This window comes from Engystomops pustulosus, chromosome 6 (genome assembly GCF_040894005.1).
Source record: "Engystomops pustulosus chromosome 6, aEngPut4.maternal, whole genome shotgun sequence".
In the NCBI taxonomy this organism is placed as follows: Eukaryota; Metazoa; Chordata; class Amphibia; order Anura; family Leptodactylidae; genus Engystomops; species Engystomops pustulosus.
This window is the reverse complement of record NC_092416.1, coordinates 3,046,770-3,064,377: the sequence shown is the minus strand read 5'-3', so window position 1 is coordinate 3,064,377 and position 17,608 is coordinate 3,046,770. Positions and strand designations below refer to the sequence as shown.

At 51.5% G+C, this 17,608-nt stretch overlaps 1 protein-coding gene across 8 annotated transcripts in view; it reads right to left on the bottom strand.

Annotated features, from left to right (window-relative positions):
• The window catches only part of CIC (capicua transcriptional repressor), an 89,854-nt gene extending 73,862 nt beyond the window's left edge, over window positions 1-15,992 (bottom strand). For 5 of the 8 annotated variants that reach the window (XR_011848168.1, XR_011848169.1, XM_072113761.1 and 2 more), the window contains exon 1: window positions 15,849-15,992. The gene's annotated coding sequence lies outside the window, so the exon portion shown is untranslated. Of the gene's footprint in view, window positions 1-15,255; window positions 15,752-15,848 lie in introns of those variants that run through there. The other 3 variants (XM_072113763.1, XM_072113764.1, XM_072113758.1) reach the window with 2 other exon arrangements.
• Between the last annotated feature and the right edge of the window lie 1,616 nt (window positions 15,993-17,608).

The following is a 17,608-nucleotide window of genomic DNA, read 5'->3' as shown; positions in this document are numbered from 1 at the left end:
ACCCGGAGAAAGATGGATGCAGTCACCAGGTAGATCATCCATAGAACAAGACTGTCCAGCACAACTCAAAAGTGTAGCCCACCCTCAATTATGGGTCCTAGGTGTCACATCTCAGGATAGGAGGGGTCCTAGGTGTCACAGCTCAGCATAGGAGGGGGTCCTAGGTGTCACAGCTCAGGATAGGAGGGGTCCTAGGTGTCACAGCTCAGCATAGGAGGGGTCCTAGGTGTCACAGCTCAGGATAGGAGGGGTCCTAGGTGTCACAGCTCAGGATAGGAGGGGTCCTAGGTGTCACAGCTCAGGAGAGCAGGGGTCCTAGGTGTCACAGCTCAGGATAGGAGGGGTCCTAGGTGTCACAGCTCAGGATAGGAGGTGGTCCTAGGTGTCACAGCTCAGCATAGGAGGGGTCCTCGGTGTCACAGCTCAGGATAGGAGGGGTCCTAGGTGTCACAGCTCAGGATAGGAGGGGTCCTAGGTGTCACAGCTCAGGATAGAAGGGGTCCTAGGTGTCACAGCTCAGCATAGGAGGGGTCCTAGGTGTCACAGCTCAGGATAGGAGGGGGTCCTAGGTGTCACAGCTCAGCATAGGAGGGGGTCCTAGGTGTCACAGCTCAGCATAGGAGGGGGTCCTAGGTGTCACAGCTCAGGATAGGAGGGGTCCTAGGTGTCACAGCTCAGGATAGGAGGGGTCCTAGGTGTCACAGCTCAGGATAGAAGGGGTCCTGGGTGTCACAGCTCAGGATAGGAGGGGTCCTAGGTGTCACAGCTCAGGATAGGAGGGGTCCTAGGTGTCACAGCTCAGGATAGGAGGGGTCCTAGGTGTCACAGCTCAGCATAGGAGGGGGTCCTAGGTGTCACAGCTCAGGATAGGAGGGGTCCTAGGTGTCACAGCTCAGGATAGGAGGGGTCCTAGGTGTCACAGCTCAGGATAGGAGGGGTCCTAGGTGTCACAGCTCAGGATAGGAGGGGTCCTAGGTGTCACAGCTCAGCATAGGAGGGGTCCTAGGTGTCACAGCTCAGCATAGGAGGGGTCCTAGGTGTCACAGCTCAGCATAGGAGGGGTCCTAGGTGTCACAGCTCAGGATAGGAGGGGTCCTAGGTGTCACAGCTCAGCATAGGAGGGGTCCTAGGTGTCACAGTTCAGGATAGGAGGGGTCCTAGGTGTCACAGCTCAGGATAGGAGGGGTCCTAGGTGTCACAGCTCAGGATAGGAGGGGTCCTAGGTGTCACAGCTCAGCATAGGAGGGGGTCCTAGGTGTCACATCTCAGGATAGGAGGGGTCCTAGGTGTCACAGCTCAGCATAGGAGGGGGTCCTAGGTGTCACAGCTCAGCATAGGTGGGGGTCCTAGGTGTCACAGTTCAGGATAGGAGGGGTCCTAGGTGTCACAGCTCAGGATAGGAGGGGTCCTAGGTGTCACAGCTCAGGATAGGAGGTGGTCCTAGGTGTCACAGCTCAGCATAGGAGGGGTCCTAGGTGTCACAGCTCAGCATAGGAGGGGGTCCTAGGTGTCACAGCTCAGGATAGGAGGGGTCCTAGGTGTCACAGCTCAGCATAGGAGGGGTCCTAGGTGTCACAGCTCAGCATAGGAGGGGTCCTAGGTGTCACTGCTCAGGATAGGAGGGGTCCTAGGTGTCACAGCTCAGCATAGGAGGGGTCCTAGGTGTCACTGCTCAGGATAGGAGGGGTCCTAGGTGTCACAGCTCAGCATAGGAGGGGTCCTAGGTGTCACAGCTCAGGATAGGAGGGGTCCTAGGTGTCACAGCTCAGGATAGAAGGGGTCCTAGGTGTCACAGCTCAGGATAGGAGGGGTCCTAGGTGTCACAGCTCAGCATAGGAGGGGTCCTAGGTGTCACTGCTCAGGATAGGAGGGGTCCTAGGTGTCACAGCTCAGCATAGGAGGGGTCCTAGGTGTCACAGCTCAGCATAGGAGGGGTCCTAGGTGTCACAGCTCAGCATAGGAGGGGTCCTAGGTGTCACAGCTCAGCATAGGAGGGGTCCTAGGTGTCACAGCTCAGCATAGGAGGGGTCCTAGGTGTCACAGCTCAGGATAGGAGGGGTCCTAGGTGTCACAGCTCAGGATAGAAGGGGTCCTAGGTGTCACAGCTCAGGATAGGAGGGGTCCTAGGTGTCACAGCTCAGCATAGGAGGGGTCCTAGGTGTCACTGCTCAGGATAGGAGGGGTCCTAGGTGTCACAGCTCAGCATAGGAGGGGTCCTAGGTGTCACAGCTCAGCATAGGAGGGGTCCTAGGTGTCACAGCTCAGCATAGGAGGGGTCCTAGGTGTCACAGCTCAGCATAGGAGGGGTCCTAGGTGTCACAGCTCAGCATAGGAGGGGTCCTAGGTGTCACAGCTCAGGATAGGAGGTGGTCCTAGGTGTCACAGATCAGGACTGCTCTGTTGAAGCCCCTGCACTGGTGAATTGTGACCCCAGTGACCGCCCTTGGAGTTTCCAATATCTCTGCTTCCTGTCAGTGAATGCCTCCATTTGTGCTCTGAGAGGTGAGCCTGGCGCCGGTCACATGATCATCACGAAACTGCATGAAATCTGCTAAAATTGTCAATTTGTCCTGACACCAGCCGTGCGGACAACTACCCCCAGCAGGCACATCACGGGATCTCGTATCATTGGGTTGGGGATGAATATGGCGCCATATAGTGCACCCTACGGGCAGTCTACACTCCCGCTGCCACCTCTGCCTCCATATCCAGCTCATCCATAATAAATGACTATTATTTTCTTGTCCCATTGATGCATTTTTTACCCCGGTTCGGTCCACGCTGCGGGGGGGAAGGGGGGGGTGATGTAAGAATGGCGCGCGGTGGTGGTATATCGGATGAGCCGTGTCCTGTATATGACGGCTGTGCCCCCACGTCTGTAAGTGCAGACAGGGCTGAAGGCAGGAGCCCATCCCCCCGCTCCCCTCCCCCAGCTCTTCTCTGCCAGGATCTGGAGCAGCAGGGAAGGGGTTAAGTATATGATACGACTGGGGGGGGGATATGTTATCGCTCGGCTAGTCATACACACGCCGCAGCGGTCCCACACACGCATGTACATACATACACGGATGTATACCTGAGCGCAGCCTCCACGTAGCGATGCCGCACACGCCGCTAAGATGGCTGCACGGACCCCCAGCCACGCGTTTCAGACACCTGATTGGCAGCTGTACAGCCGGGATGAGGATAGCCATAGTGCGGGGGTCTGCGCTCCCACCCCCCATGATGTAATCACCAGGTTGATAGATGTCGGCCATCGCAGACAATCTGAGGCTACGAAACACCTGGGAGCGCGCCCCCCCCCCCCACAACGCCAGGAGGTCTCACGTCACAGAGGGGCACAGAGCACGCGTGTGCCGTACACGGAGGGCAGGCTCATCCTCATACTAAGATGCAGATGGGGACACGCACCCACGCACCCGACGCCAAGACACCCACACAGACTGCCGAGATGTGAGCACCCGCAACCACACCGCATCACACAGACATGTAGGGGGGGACACGGCATCACACAGACATGTAGGGGGGGACACGGCATCACACAGACATGTAGGGGGGGACACGGCATCACACAGACATGTAGGGGGGAGGACACGGCATCACACAGACATGTAGGGGGGAGGACACGGCATCACACAGACATGTAGGGGGGAGGACACGGCATCACACAGACATGTAGGGGGGAGGACACGGCATCACACAGACATGTAGGGGGGAGGACACGGCATCACACAGACATGTAGGGGGGGGACACGGCATCACACAGACATGTAGGGGGAGGACACGGCTTCACACAGACATGTAGGGGGGACAAGGCATCACACAGACATGTAGGGGGACACGGCATCACACAGACATGTAGGGGGGACACGGCATCACACAGACATGTAGGGGGGGACACGGCATCACACAGACATGTAGGGGAGGACACGGCATCACACAGACATGTAGGGGGAGGACACGGCATCACACAGACATGTAGGGGGGAGGACACGGCATCACACAGACATGTAGGGGGGACACGGCATCACACAGACATGTAGGGGGGGACACGGCATCACACAGACATGTAGGGGGGGACACGGCATCACACAGACATGTAGGGGGGACACGGCATCACACAGACGTGTAGGGGGAGGACACGGCATCACACAGACATGTAGGGGGGGACACGGCATCACACAGACATGTAGGGGGGGACACGGCATCACACAGACATGTAGGGGGGGACACGGCATCACACAGACATGTAGGGGGGGACACGGCATCACACAGACATGTAGGGGGGGACACGGCATCACACAGACATGTAGGGGGGGACACGGCATCACACAGACATGTAGGGGGACACGGCATCACACAGACATGTAGGGGGAGGACACGGCATCACACAGACATGTAGGGGGGACACGGCATCACACAGACATGTAGGGGGAGGACACGGCATCACACAGACATGTAGGGGGAGGACACGGCATCACACAGACATGTAGGGGGAGGACACGGCATCACACAGACATGTAGGGGGAGGACACGGCATCACACAGACATGTAGGGGGGACACGGCATCACACAGACATGTAGGGGGGGACACGGCATCACACAGACATGTAGGGGGGGACACGGCATCACACAGACATGTAGGGGGGACACGGCATCACACAGACATGTAGGGGGAGGACACGGCATCACACAGACATGTAGGGGGGGACACGGCATCACACAGACATGTAGGGGGGACACGGCATCACACAGACATGTAGGGGGAGGACACGGCATCACACAGACATGTAGGGGGAGGACAAGACATCACACAGACATGTAGGGGGAGGACACGGCATCACACAGACATGTAGGGGGGGACACGGCATCACACAGACATGTAGGGGGGGACACGGCATCACACAGACATGTAGGGGGGGACACGGCATCACACAGACATGTAGGGGGGGACACGGCATCACACAGACATGTAGGGGGGGACACGGCATCACACAGACATGTAGGGGGGGACACGGCATCACACAGACATGTAGGGGGGGACACGGCATCACACAGACATGTAGGGGGGGACACGGCATCACACAGACATGTAGGGGGGGACACGGCATCACACAGACATGTAGGGGGGGACACGGCATCACACAGACATGTAGGGAGGACACGGCATCACACAGACATGTAGGGGGGGACACGGCATCACACAGACATGTAGGGGGAGGACACGGCATCACACAGACATGTAGGGGGGGACACGGCATCACACAGACATGTAGGGGGGGACACGGCATCACACAGACATGTAGGGGGGAGGACACGGCATCACACAGACATGTAGGGGGGGACACGGCATCACACAGACATGTAGGGGGGGACACGGCATCACACAGACATGTAGGGGGGACACGGCATCACACAGACATGTAGGGGGGGACTCGGCATCACACAGACATGTATGGGGGGACACGGCATCACGGCATAGTAGTATTGGGGTCACCAGTATAGTAGTATTGGGGTCACCAGTATAGTAGTATTGGGGGTCACTAGAATAGTAGTATGGGGGTCACTAGTACAGTAGTATTGGGGTCACCAGTATAGCAGTATTGGGGGTCACCAGTATAGTAGTATTGGGGGTCACCAGTATAGTAGTATTGGGGGTCACCAGTATAGTGGTATTGGGGTCACCAGTATAGTAGTATTGGGGTCACTAGTATAGTAGTATTGGGGGTCACCAGTATTGCAGTATTGGGGTCACCAGTATTGCAGTATTGGGGTCACCAGTATAGTAGTATTGGGGGTCACCAGTATAGTAGTATTGGGGGTCACTAGAATAGTAGTATGGGGGTCACTAGTACAGTAGTATTGGGGTCACCAGTATAGCAGTATTGGGGGTCACCAGTATAGTAGTATTGGGGGTCACCAGTATAGTAGTATTGGGGGTCACCAGTATAGTGGTATTGGGTTCACCAGTATAGTAGTATTGGGGTCACTAGTATAGTAGTATTGGGGGTCACCAGTATTGCAGTATTGGGGTCACCAGTATTGCAGTATTGGGGTCACCAGTATAGTAGTATTGGGGGTCACCAGTATAGAAGTATTGGGGTCACTAGTATAGCAGTATTGGGGGTCACCAGTATAACAGTATTGGGGGTCACCAGTATAGTAGTATTGGGGTCACTAGTATAGTAGTATTGGGGTCACCAGTATAGTAGTATTAGGGTCACTAGTATAGTAGTATTGGGGTCACTAGTACAGTAGTATTGGGGTCACCAGTATAGTAGTATTGGGGTCACTAGTACAGTAGTATTGGGGTCACCAGTATAGTAGTATTGGGGATCACCAGTATAGCAGTATTGGGGTCACCAGTATAGTAGTATTGGGGTCACCAGTACAGTAGTATTGGGGTCACCCGTATAGTAGTATTGGGGCCACCAGTATAGTAGTATTGGGGCCACCAGTATAGTAGTATTGGGGTCACCAGTATAGTAGTATTGGGGCCACCAGTATAGAGCACAGTGATTATATGTAGTGAGCCCTAGTATAGCAGTATTGGGGTCACCAATATAGTAGCATTGGGGTCAGCAGTATATTAGCATTGGGGTCACCAGTATAGTAGTATTGGGGTCACCAGTATAGTAGTATGGGGGTCACCAGAATAGTAGTATGGGGGTCACCCGTATAGTAGTTTTAGGGTCACCAGTATAGTAGTATTGGGGGTCACCAGTATAGTAGTATTGGGGTCACCAGTATAGTAGTATTGGGGTCACCAGTATAGTGGTATTGGGGTCACCAGTATAGCAGTATTGGGGGTCACCAGTATAGTAATATGGGGGTCACCAGTATAGTAGTATTGGGGTCACCAGTATAGCAGTATTGGGGGTCACCAGTATAGTAATATGGGGGTCACCAGTATAGTAGTATTGGGGTCACCAGTATAGTAGTATTGGGGTCACCAGTATAGTAGTATTGGGGTCACCAGTATAGGGGTCACCAGTATAGCAGTATTGGGGTCACCAATATAGTAGCATTGGGGTCAGCAGTATATTAGCATTGGGGTCACCAGTATAGTAGTATTGGGGTCACCAGTATAGTAGTATGGGGGTCACCAGAATAGTAGTATGGGGGTCACCCGTATAGTAGTTTTAGGGTCACCAGTATAGTAGTATTGGGGGTCACCAGTATAGTAGTATTGGGGTCACCAGTATAGCAGTATTGGGGGTCACCAGTATAGTAATATGGGGGTCACCAGTATAGTAGTATTGGGGTCACCAGTATAGCAGTATTGGGGGTCACCAGTATAGTAATATGGGGGTCACCAGTATAGTAGTATTGGGGTCACCAGTATAGTAGTATTGGGGTCACCAGTATAGTAGTATTGGGGTCACCAGTATAGGGGTCACCAGTATAGTAGTATTGGGGTCACCAGTATAGTAGTATTGGGGTCACCAGTATAGTAGTATTGGGGTCACCAGTATAGTAGTATTGGGGTCACCAGTATAGGGGTCACCAGTATAGTAGTATTGGGGTCACCAGTATAGTAGTATTGGGGTCACCAGTATAGTAGTATTGGGGTCACCAGTATAGTAGTATTGGGGTCACCAGTATAGTAGTATTGGGGTCACCAGTATAGTAGTATTGGGGTCACCAGTACAGTAGTATTGGGGCACCAGTATAGGGGTCACCAGTATAGTAGTATTGGGGTCACCAGTATAGAAGTATTGGGGTCACCAGTATAGTAGTATTGGGGTCACCAGTATAGTAGTATTGGGGTCACCAGTATAGTAGTATTGGGGCATCAGTATAGTAGTATTGGGGTCACCAGTATAGAAGTATTGGGGTCACTAGTATAGTAGTATTGGGGTCACCAGTATAGTAGTATTGGGGTCACCAGTATGGCAGTATTGGGGTCACTAGTATAGTAGTATTGGGGGTCACCAGTATTGCAGTATTGGGGTCACCAGTATATTAGCATGGGGGTCACCAGTATAGTAGTATTGGGGGTCACTAGAATAGTAGTATGGGGGTCACTAGTACAGTAGTATTGGGGTCACCAGTACAGTAGTATTGGGGTCACCCGTATAGTAGTATTGGGGTCACCAGTATAGTAGTATTGGGGTCACCAGTATAGTAGTATTGGGGTCACCAGTATTGTAGTATTGGGGCACCAGTATAGTAGTATTGGGGGTCACCAGTATAGTAGTATTGGGGGTCACCAGTATAGTAGTATTGGGGGTCACCAGTATAGTAGTATTGGGGGTCACTTGTATAGTAGTATTGGGGTCACCAGTATAGTAGTATTGGGGGTCACCAGTATAGTAGTATTGGGTTCACCAGTATAGTAGTATTGGGGGCACCAGTATAGTAGTATTGGGGGTCACCAGTATAGTAGTATTGGGGTCACCAGTATAGTAGTATTGGGGTCACCAGTATAGTAGTATTGGGGGTCACCAGTATAGTAGTATTGGGGGTCACCAGTATAGTAGTATTGGGGGTCACCAGTATAGTAGTATTGGGGGTCACCAGTATAGTAGTATTGGGGGTCACCAGTATAGTAGTATTGGGGGTCACCAGTATTGCAGTATTGGGGTCACCAGTATTGCAGTATTGGGGGTCACCAGTATTGCAGTATTGGGGTCACCAGTATAGTAGTATTGGGGGTCACCAGTATAGTAGTATTGGGGTCACCAGTATAGTAGTATTGGGGTCACCAGTATAGTAGTATTGGGGTCACCAGTATAGTAGTATTTGGGTCACCAGTATAGTAGTATTGGGGTCACCAGTATAGTAGTATTGGGGGTCACTAGAATAGTAGTATGGGGGTCACTAGTACAGTAGTATTGGGGTCACCAGTACAGTAGTATTGGGGTCAGCAGTATATTAGCATTGGGGTCACCAGTATAGCAGTATTGGGGGTCACCAGTATAGTAGTATTGGGGGTCACCAGTATAGTAGTATTGGGGGTCACTAGTATAGTAGTATTGGGGTCACCAGTATAGTAGTATTGGGGGTCACCAGTATAGTAGTATTGGGGGTCACCAGTATAGTAGTATTGGGGGTCACCAGTATAGTAGTATTGGGGGTCACCAGTATAGTAGTATTGGGGTCACCAGTATAGGGGTCACCAGTATAGTAGTATTGGGGTCACCAGTATAGTAGTATTGGGGTCACCAGTATAGTAGTATTGGGGTCACCAGTATAGTAGTATTGGGGGTCACCAGTATAGTAGTATTGGGGGTCACCAGTATAGTAGTATTGGGGGTCACCAGTATAGTAGTATTGGGGTCACCAGTATTGCAGTATTGGGGTCACCAGTATTGCAGTATTGGGGTCACCAGTATTGCAGTATTGGGGTCACCAGTATAGTAGTATTGGGGGTCACCAGTATAGTAGTATTGGGGTCACCAGTATAGTAGTATTGGGGTCACCAGTATAGTAGTATTGGGGTCACCAGTATAGTAGTATTTGGGTCACCAGTATAGTAGTATTGGGGTCACCAGTATAGTAGTATTGGGGGTCACCAGTATAGTAATATTGGGGGTCACCAGTATAGTAGTATTGGGGTCAGCAGTATATTAGCATTGGGGTCACCAGTATAGCAGTATTGGGGTCACCAGTTTAGCAGTATTGGGGGTCACCAGTATAGCAGTATAGGGGTCACCAGTATAGCAGTATTGGGGATCACCAGTACAGTAGTATTGGGGCACCAGTATAGGGGTCACCAGTATAGTAGTATTGGGGATCACCAGTACAGTAGTATTGGGGCACCAGTATAGGGGTCACCAGTATAGTAGTATTGGGGTCACCAGTATAGGGGTCACCAGTATAGTAGTATTGGGGTCACCAGTATAGTAGTATTGGGGTCACCAGTATAGTAGTATTGGGGATCACTAGTATAGTAGTATTGGGGTCACCAGTATAGTAGTATTAGGGGTCACCAGTATAGTAGTATAGGGGTCACCAGTATAGTGGTATTGGGGTCACCAGTATTGCAGTATTGGGGTCACCAGTATTGCAGTATTGGGGTCACCAGTATAGTAGTATTGGGGTCACCAGTATAGCAGTATTGGGGGTCACCAGTATAGTAGTATTGAAGTCACTAGTATAGCAGTATTGGGGGTCACCAGTATAGTAGTATTGGGGTCAGCAGTATATTAGCATTGGGGTTACCAGTATAGCAGTATTGGGGGTCACCAGTATAGTAGTATTGGGGGTCACCAGTATAGTAGTATTGGGGTCACCCGTATAGTAGTATTGGGGTCACCAGTATAGTAGTATTGGGGGTCACCAGTATAGTAGTATTGGGGGTCACCAGTATAGTAGTATTGGGGGTCACCAGTATAGTAGTATTGGGGGTCACCAGTATAGTAGTATTGGGGGTCACCAGTATAGTAGTATTGAAGTCACCAGTATAGCAGTATTGGGGTCACCAGTATAGTAGTATTGGGGGTCACTAGTATAGCAGTATTGGGGTCACCAGTATAGCAGTATTGGGGGTCACCAGTATAGTAGTATTGGGGGTCACCAGTATAGTAGTATTGGGGTCACCAGTATAGTAGTATCGGGGTCACCAGTATAGTAGTATTGGGGGTCACCAGTATAGTAGTATTGGGGGTCACCAGTATTACAGTATTGGGGGTCACCAGTATAGGGGTCACCAGTATAGTAGTATTGGGGGTCACCAGTATAGTAGTATTGGGGGTCACCAGTATTGCAGTATTGGGGGTCACCAGTATAGGGGTCACCAGTATAGCAGTATTGGGGTCACCAGTATAGCAGTATTGGGGTCACCAGTATAGTAGTATTGGGGGTCACCAGTATAGTAGTATTGGGGTCACCAGTATAGTAGTATTGGGGGTCACCAGTATTGCAGTATTGGGGGTCACCAGTATAGGGGTCACCAGTATAGCAGTATTGGGGTCACCAGTATAGCAGTATTGGGGTCACCAGTATAGTAGTATTGGGGTCACCAGTATAGTAGTATTGGGGGTCACCAGTATAGTAGTATTGGGGGTCACCAGTATAGTAGTATTGGGGGTCACCAGTATAGTAGTATTTGGGTCACCAGTATAGCAGTATTGGGGGTCACCAGTATAGTAGTATTGGGGGTCACCAGTATAGTAGTATTGGGGTCACCAGTATAGTGGTATTGGGGTCACCAGTATAGTAGTATTGGGGTCACCAGTATAGTAGTATTGGGGTCACCAGTATAGGGGTCACCAGTATAGTAGTATTGGGGTCACCAGTATAGTAGTATTGGGGTCACCAGTATAGTAGTATTGGGGGTCACCAGTATAGTAGTATTGGGGGTCACCAGTATAGTAGTATTGGGGGTCACCAGTATAGTAGTATTGGGGGTCACCAGTATAGTAGTATTGGGGCACCAGTATAGTAGTATTGGGGCACCAGTATAGTAGTATTGGGGGTCACCAGTATAGCAGTATTGGGGTCACCAGTATTGCAGTATTGGGGTCACCAGTATAGTAGTATTGGGGGTCACCAGTATAGTAGTATTGGGGGTCACCAGTATAGTAGTATTGGGGTCACCAGTATAGTAGTATTTGGGTCACCAGTATAGTAGTATTGGGGTCACCAGTATAGTAGTATTGGGGGTCACCAGTATAGTAATATTGGGGGTCACCAGTATAGTAGTATTGGGGTCAGCAGTATATTAGCATTGGGGTCACCAGTATAGCAGTATTGGGGTCACCAGTTTAGCAGTATTGGGGGTCACCAGTATAGTAGTATAGGGGTCACCAGTATAGCAGTATTGGGGGTCACCAGTATAGGAGTATTGGGGGTCACCAGTATAGTAGTATTGGGGATCACCAGTACAGTAGTATTGGGGCACCAGTATAGGGGTCACCAGTATAGTAGTATTGGGGTCACCAGTATAGTAGTATTGGGGATCACTAGTATAGTAGTATTGGGGGTCACCAGTATAGTAGTATTGGGGATCACTAGTATAGTAGTATTGGGGTCACCAGTATAGTAGTATAGGGGTCACCAGTATAGTAGTATAGGGGTCACCAGTATAGTAGTATTGGGGTCACCAGTATAGTAGTATTAGGGGTCACCAGTATAGTAGTATAGGGGTCACCAGTATAGCAGTATTGGGGTCACCAGTATTGCAGTATTGGGGTCACCAGTATAGTAGTATTGGGGTCACCAGTATAGCAGTATTGGGGTCACCAGTATTGCAGTATTGGGGGTCACCAGTATAGTAGTATTGGGGGTCACCAGTATAGTAGTATTGAAGTCACTAGTATAGCAGTATTGGGGTCACCAGTATAGTAGTATTGGGGTCAGCAGTATATTAGCATTGGGGTCACCAGTATAGCAGTATTGGGGGTCACCAGTATAGTGGTATTGGGGTCACCAGTATAGTAATATGGGGGTCACCAGTATAGTAATATGGGGGTCACCAGTATAGTGGTATTGGGGGTCACTAGAGTAGTGCACAGTGATTATATGTAGTGAGCCCTAGTATAGTAGTATTGGGGTCACCAGTATTGTAGTATTGGGGTCACCAGTATTGTAGTATTGGGGTCACCAGTTTAGCAATATGGGGGTCACCAGTTTAGTAATATGGGGGTCACCAGTTTAGTAATATGGGGGTCACCAGTTTAGTAGTATTGGGGGTCACCAGTGTAGTGCATAATATTCCTCCCCCCTAGTGATGTTATACTGGTGATCTCTTGCGGGGGGCTCCCTGCATGATGTCCCCCCCAGTCACTCTGCCCCCGTGGCCCTACATGTCGGTATGTAAGTGACCCCGGCGTGGGCCCTGCCACTAGTGATACACGGCTCCCCACATCCTGTCTATCAGCGTCACATCCTCTCCCCACATAGGAATGTAGCAGATGTAGCAGAGCTGAGTGTGCGGGAGATGTAGTAGTGAGATGACTTGCAGTCCTATGTAAATCTGGGGCACAGGACAAGCCCCTTCCCATACACAGGGGACACCCCACCACCACGGATTATTTATTCCGAGCAGATTGGCGGGTGGCGGCATTCATGACTTAACCCCTGGCATCCTGCAGCTGGGCAGAGACAAGGGCCGTGTGTGTAAGGACTACACCCACATTCCTGGGCCCGTGGCACGGCCGGGGTGCGGGGGAGATGATGATGATGTCATCACCATAACAGAGACCCAGCTTTCCCTGCATCCTGAGAGGGGACCCTTCCCTTTCCATCACACGGGGGATGTACCCTGCACCCAGGATAACACTGCGGGGGCAGACGCTATCCTACATCCAGCCCCCCCCCCCCAGGAACACGTCAGATCATATGTGCTTCACACGTGTCATAGGAATCCAGCATGTGAGATATATGTGCCCTGGTCATGGATAATACATGTCATATGTGAGATATTCAGAACACGTATGAGCTACGTGCGAAAGTCATGGCGAGTAACAGACCCAGGAGACCATGTGAGAACACATCCGCTGTATGATCAACTACACACGTGTATGAACCAAGTGTCTTATATGTCACATGTGATACAGAACGTCAGGCACAAACTAGCTGTAACACGCAGCGGAGCGGCAGCGCTGCCACATATATGTGGTTATATTCCTCCGGTATGTAGAACTACATGTAACATGTGATGTATGTGCCGTGTGATACAGATCACCAGAGGCGGCAGCGCTGCCACATATATGTGATTATACTGCACCGCTATGTAGAACTACATGTAACATGTGATATGTGATGTGTAGCGTGTGCGGTGTGATACAGATCACCATGTATCAGTCATGTAACACGCACAGGAGGCGGCAGTGCAGACCTCGTACATGAGATTAGATACCTCATGTATATTACACATGTAATGTATGTGGCAAGTATGTAGTATGTGACGTGCTGTCCCAGGTCAGGCACATAACATGTGACACACAGAATCCTCATACATGTGATTATAGGCCCCTGTGTACATGTAATGTATATGACGTGTAGATTGCGCTGTGATACAGATCCCTCCGTGTCAGTCATGTAACACACACACATGTGTATGTGACGTGTAGCGTGCGCCGTGTACATGTAATGTGTGTAGTCTGTGACGTGTAGCGTGCGCCGTGTACATGTAATGTGTGTAGTCTGTGACGTGTAGCGTGCGCCGTGTACATGTAATGTGTGTAGTCTGTGACGTGTAGCGTGCGCCGTGTACATGTAATGTGTGTAGTCTGTGACGTGTAGCGTGCGCCGTGTACATGTAATGTGTGTAGTCTGTGACGTGTAGCGTGCGCCGTGTACATGTAATGTATGTAGTCTGTGACGTGTAGCGTGCGCCGTGTACATGTAATGTATGTAGTCTGTGACGTGTAGCGTGCGCCGTGTACATGTAATGTATGTAGTCTGTGACGTGTAGCGTGCGCCGTGTACATGTAATGTATGTAGTCTGTGACGTGTAGCGTGCGCCGTGTACATGTAATGTATGTGGTCTGTGACGTGTAGCGTGCGCTGTGTACATGTAATGTATGTAGTCTGTGACGTGTAGCGTGCGCTGTGTACATGTAATGTATGTAGTCTGTGACGTGTAGCGTGCGCTGTGTACATGTAATGTATGTAGAATGAGATGTGTTAGGCACATAACATGTAACACACAGAACCCTTGCACATGTGATTACATGCCCCTGTGTACATGTAATGTATGTGACGTGTAGGGTGCGCTGTGTACATGTAATCTATGTGACGTGTAGCGTGCGCTGTGTACATGTAATGTATGTAGTCTGTGACGTGTAGCGCGCGCTGTGTACATGTAATGTATGTGACGTGTAGCGTGCGCTGTGTACATGTAATGTATGTGACGTGTAGCGTGCGCTGTGTAATAGAGATCCCTCCATTTCAGTCATACAACATGTAACACGCACAAGTGGCAGTACAGGATCCCCTGTCAGTCATGTAACACACACATGTACATGTAATGTATGTAGAATGAGATGTGTCAGGCACATAACATGTAACACACAGAACCCTTGTACATGTAATTACATGCCCCTGTAATGTATGTGACGTGTCAGTCATACATGATGTAACACGCTCAGGGGGTGGCAGTACAGGATCCCCTGTGTACATGTAATGTATGTAGTATGTGACACATAACATGTAACACTCGTATCCCTGGTACATGTGATCCTGACTCCCATGTTACATGTATGTGCTGTGTCATGTGCCCTGCAGGAGGAGGGCAGCCGCAGGGGGGCGCACACACACACGGCCAGCGGGGAGGAGAGCGGAGGGGGAGCGGCGGACACTCACCTGGCCCGCACTCCCGGACATCCACACACTGCTGCCTGGCCCCTTACTCCAGGAGACAAAATGGTGAATGAAGCAGGAACAGCTGGAGGAGGCAGCCAATCACAGCCCACAACTAGCCCAGTGACAGAGTCCACAGCCAATGAGCAGCGAGCGGAGGCGGGCCACAATGACAAGGGGGCAGAAAGAGACTTGAGCGACACATACAGTAGCCAATCACAAGCGGCTAACGGTGAAAAGTAGGCGGCGGCCAAATAATAACAGGTGACAGGCTGGTACAGTAACCAGTAGGAGGAAGCGAAGGGCGTGTCCGGAGTCCACCAACCACACTGCGAGATGAAGTGCCTTGTTTATCAAGAGCCGAGTCTTCCACAAGGCATGCCGGGAGTTGTAGTTCGACATGGAAAAGGTTCGCCTAGACAGGAAGCGTAAACTACACGAGAGAGAACTACAACTACCAGCAAGTACAGCGAGGAGAAGCTGGCGAGAAGCAGGAGGAGGAAGAGCCGCGGGAATCCCTCTGGCTGCCATGCGTGAGCTCGGAGTTAGTGAGTGAGTCGAGCACAGGTGCTGAGAGCGGCTGCACAGTGACTCACCCCTCTTCCCCCTCTCCCGGCTCTTCATCAGAAACCGGCAGCTCCAAGCCGTCTCTTCCCACACAGCAACAGCAAGAGCCCGTCACGATCCACCAATCGCCGTCCGCCTCTGGAGTGACGTCATGGCCAGGAGGGCGGGGAGACGATTAGGGGGATCCACTCACCGCCCGAGCCGGCCACGCCTCCCCTCTCGTCGCGCGTGCCGGGGGATGGTTGCTAAGCTGATGTCACCTCAGCGGTCGCTGATTGGCTGCCGGGCTCCGGAGCGGCGGCCAATGGCGAGGGGCAGAGGTGACGTCTGGAAGCGTGTTGCCATCAAACTGGAAGTTGTAGGCGGGGCTCGGCCGGCGATAAGGGACTTGTTACACACGGAGGGGCGGGGTTAACCAGGGCCAATCATGGAGCAGCTAGTGAACATTGAGCCAATAAGCGCGGGGAGGTGGAGACTTTGGAGCGTTCAGGAGTTGGATAACCCTTCCATTGGCGGCTCTGTGGTAAGGGCGGGGTTTATTCTCCTCAGAGTTGTGGGGGCGGGGACATGACTGAGGGTTCAGAGGGGTAAGTACCAGGACCCAGCCTGACCTGTACCTCTCCAGAGCCATGCATAACTACACATGAACCAGGTCCTCATTATGTTATATATGAGGAGCGCCGTATACTCTGTGTAACTCTGCCCCTGAGGAGCGCTGTATACTCTGTGTAACTCTGCCCCTGAGGAGCGCTGTATTTGTATCCCCCACCCCAGAGGAGCGCTGTATACTCCATATAATCCCGCCCCTGAGGAGCGCTGTATACTCCATGTAACCCCTCCCCTGAGGAGTGCTGTATACTCCATGTAATCCCGCCCCTGAGCAGCGCTGTATACTCCATGTAACCCTGCCCCAGAGGAGCGCTGTATACTCCATGTAACCCTGCCCCAGAGGAGCGCTGTATACTCCATGTAACCCCTCCCCTGAGGAGTGCTGTATACTCCATGTAACCCTGCCCCAGAGGAGCGCTGTATACTCCATGTAACCCCTCCCCTGAGGAGTGCTGTATACTCCATGTAATCCCGCCCCTGAGGAGTGCTGTATACACCATGTAACCCTGCCCCTGAGGAGCGCTGTATACACCATATAACCCCGCCCCTGAGGAGTGCTGTATACTCTGTGTAACTCTGCCCCTGAGGAGCGCTGTATACTCCATGTAACCCCGCCCCTGAGGAGCGCTGTATATTCCATGTAACCCTGCCCCTGAGGAGCGCTGTATACTTCATGTAACCCTGCCCCTGAGCAGCGCTGTATACTCCATGTAACCCCGCCCCTGAGGAGCGCTGTATACTCCATGTAACCCTGCCCCTGAGGAGCGCTGTATACTCCATGTAACCCCTCCCCTGAGGAGTGCTGTATACTCCATGTAACTCCGCCCCTGAGGAGCGCTGTATACTCCATGTAACTCCGCCCCTGAGGAGCGCTGTATACTTCATGTAACCCCGCCCCTGAGGAGCGCTGTATACTCCATGTAACCCTGCCCCTGAGGAGCGCCGTATACTCTGTGTAACTCTGCCCCTGAGGAGCGCTGTATTTGTACCCCCCACCCCAGAGGAGCGCTGTATACTCCATGTAACCCTGCCACTGAGGAGCGCTGTATTTCCCCCACCCCAGAGGAGTGCTGTATACTCCATGTAACCCTGCCACTGAGGAGCGCTGTATACTCCATGTAACCCCGCCCCTGAGGAGTGCTGTATACTCCATGTAACCCCCTCCCCAGAGGAGCGCTGT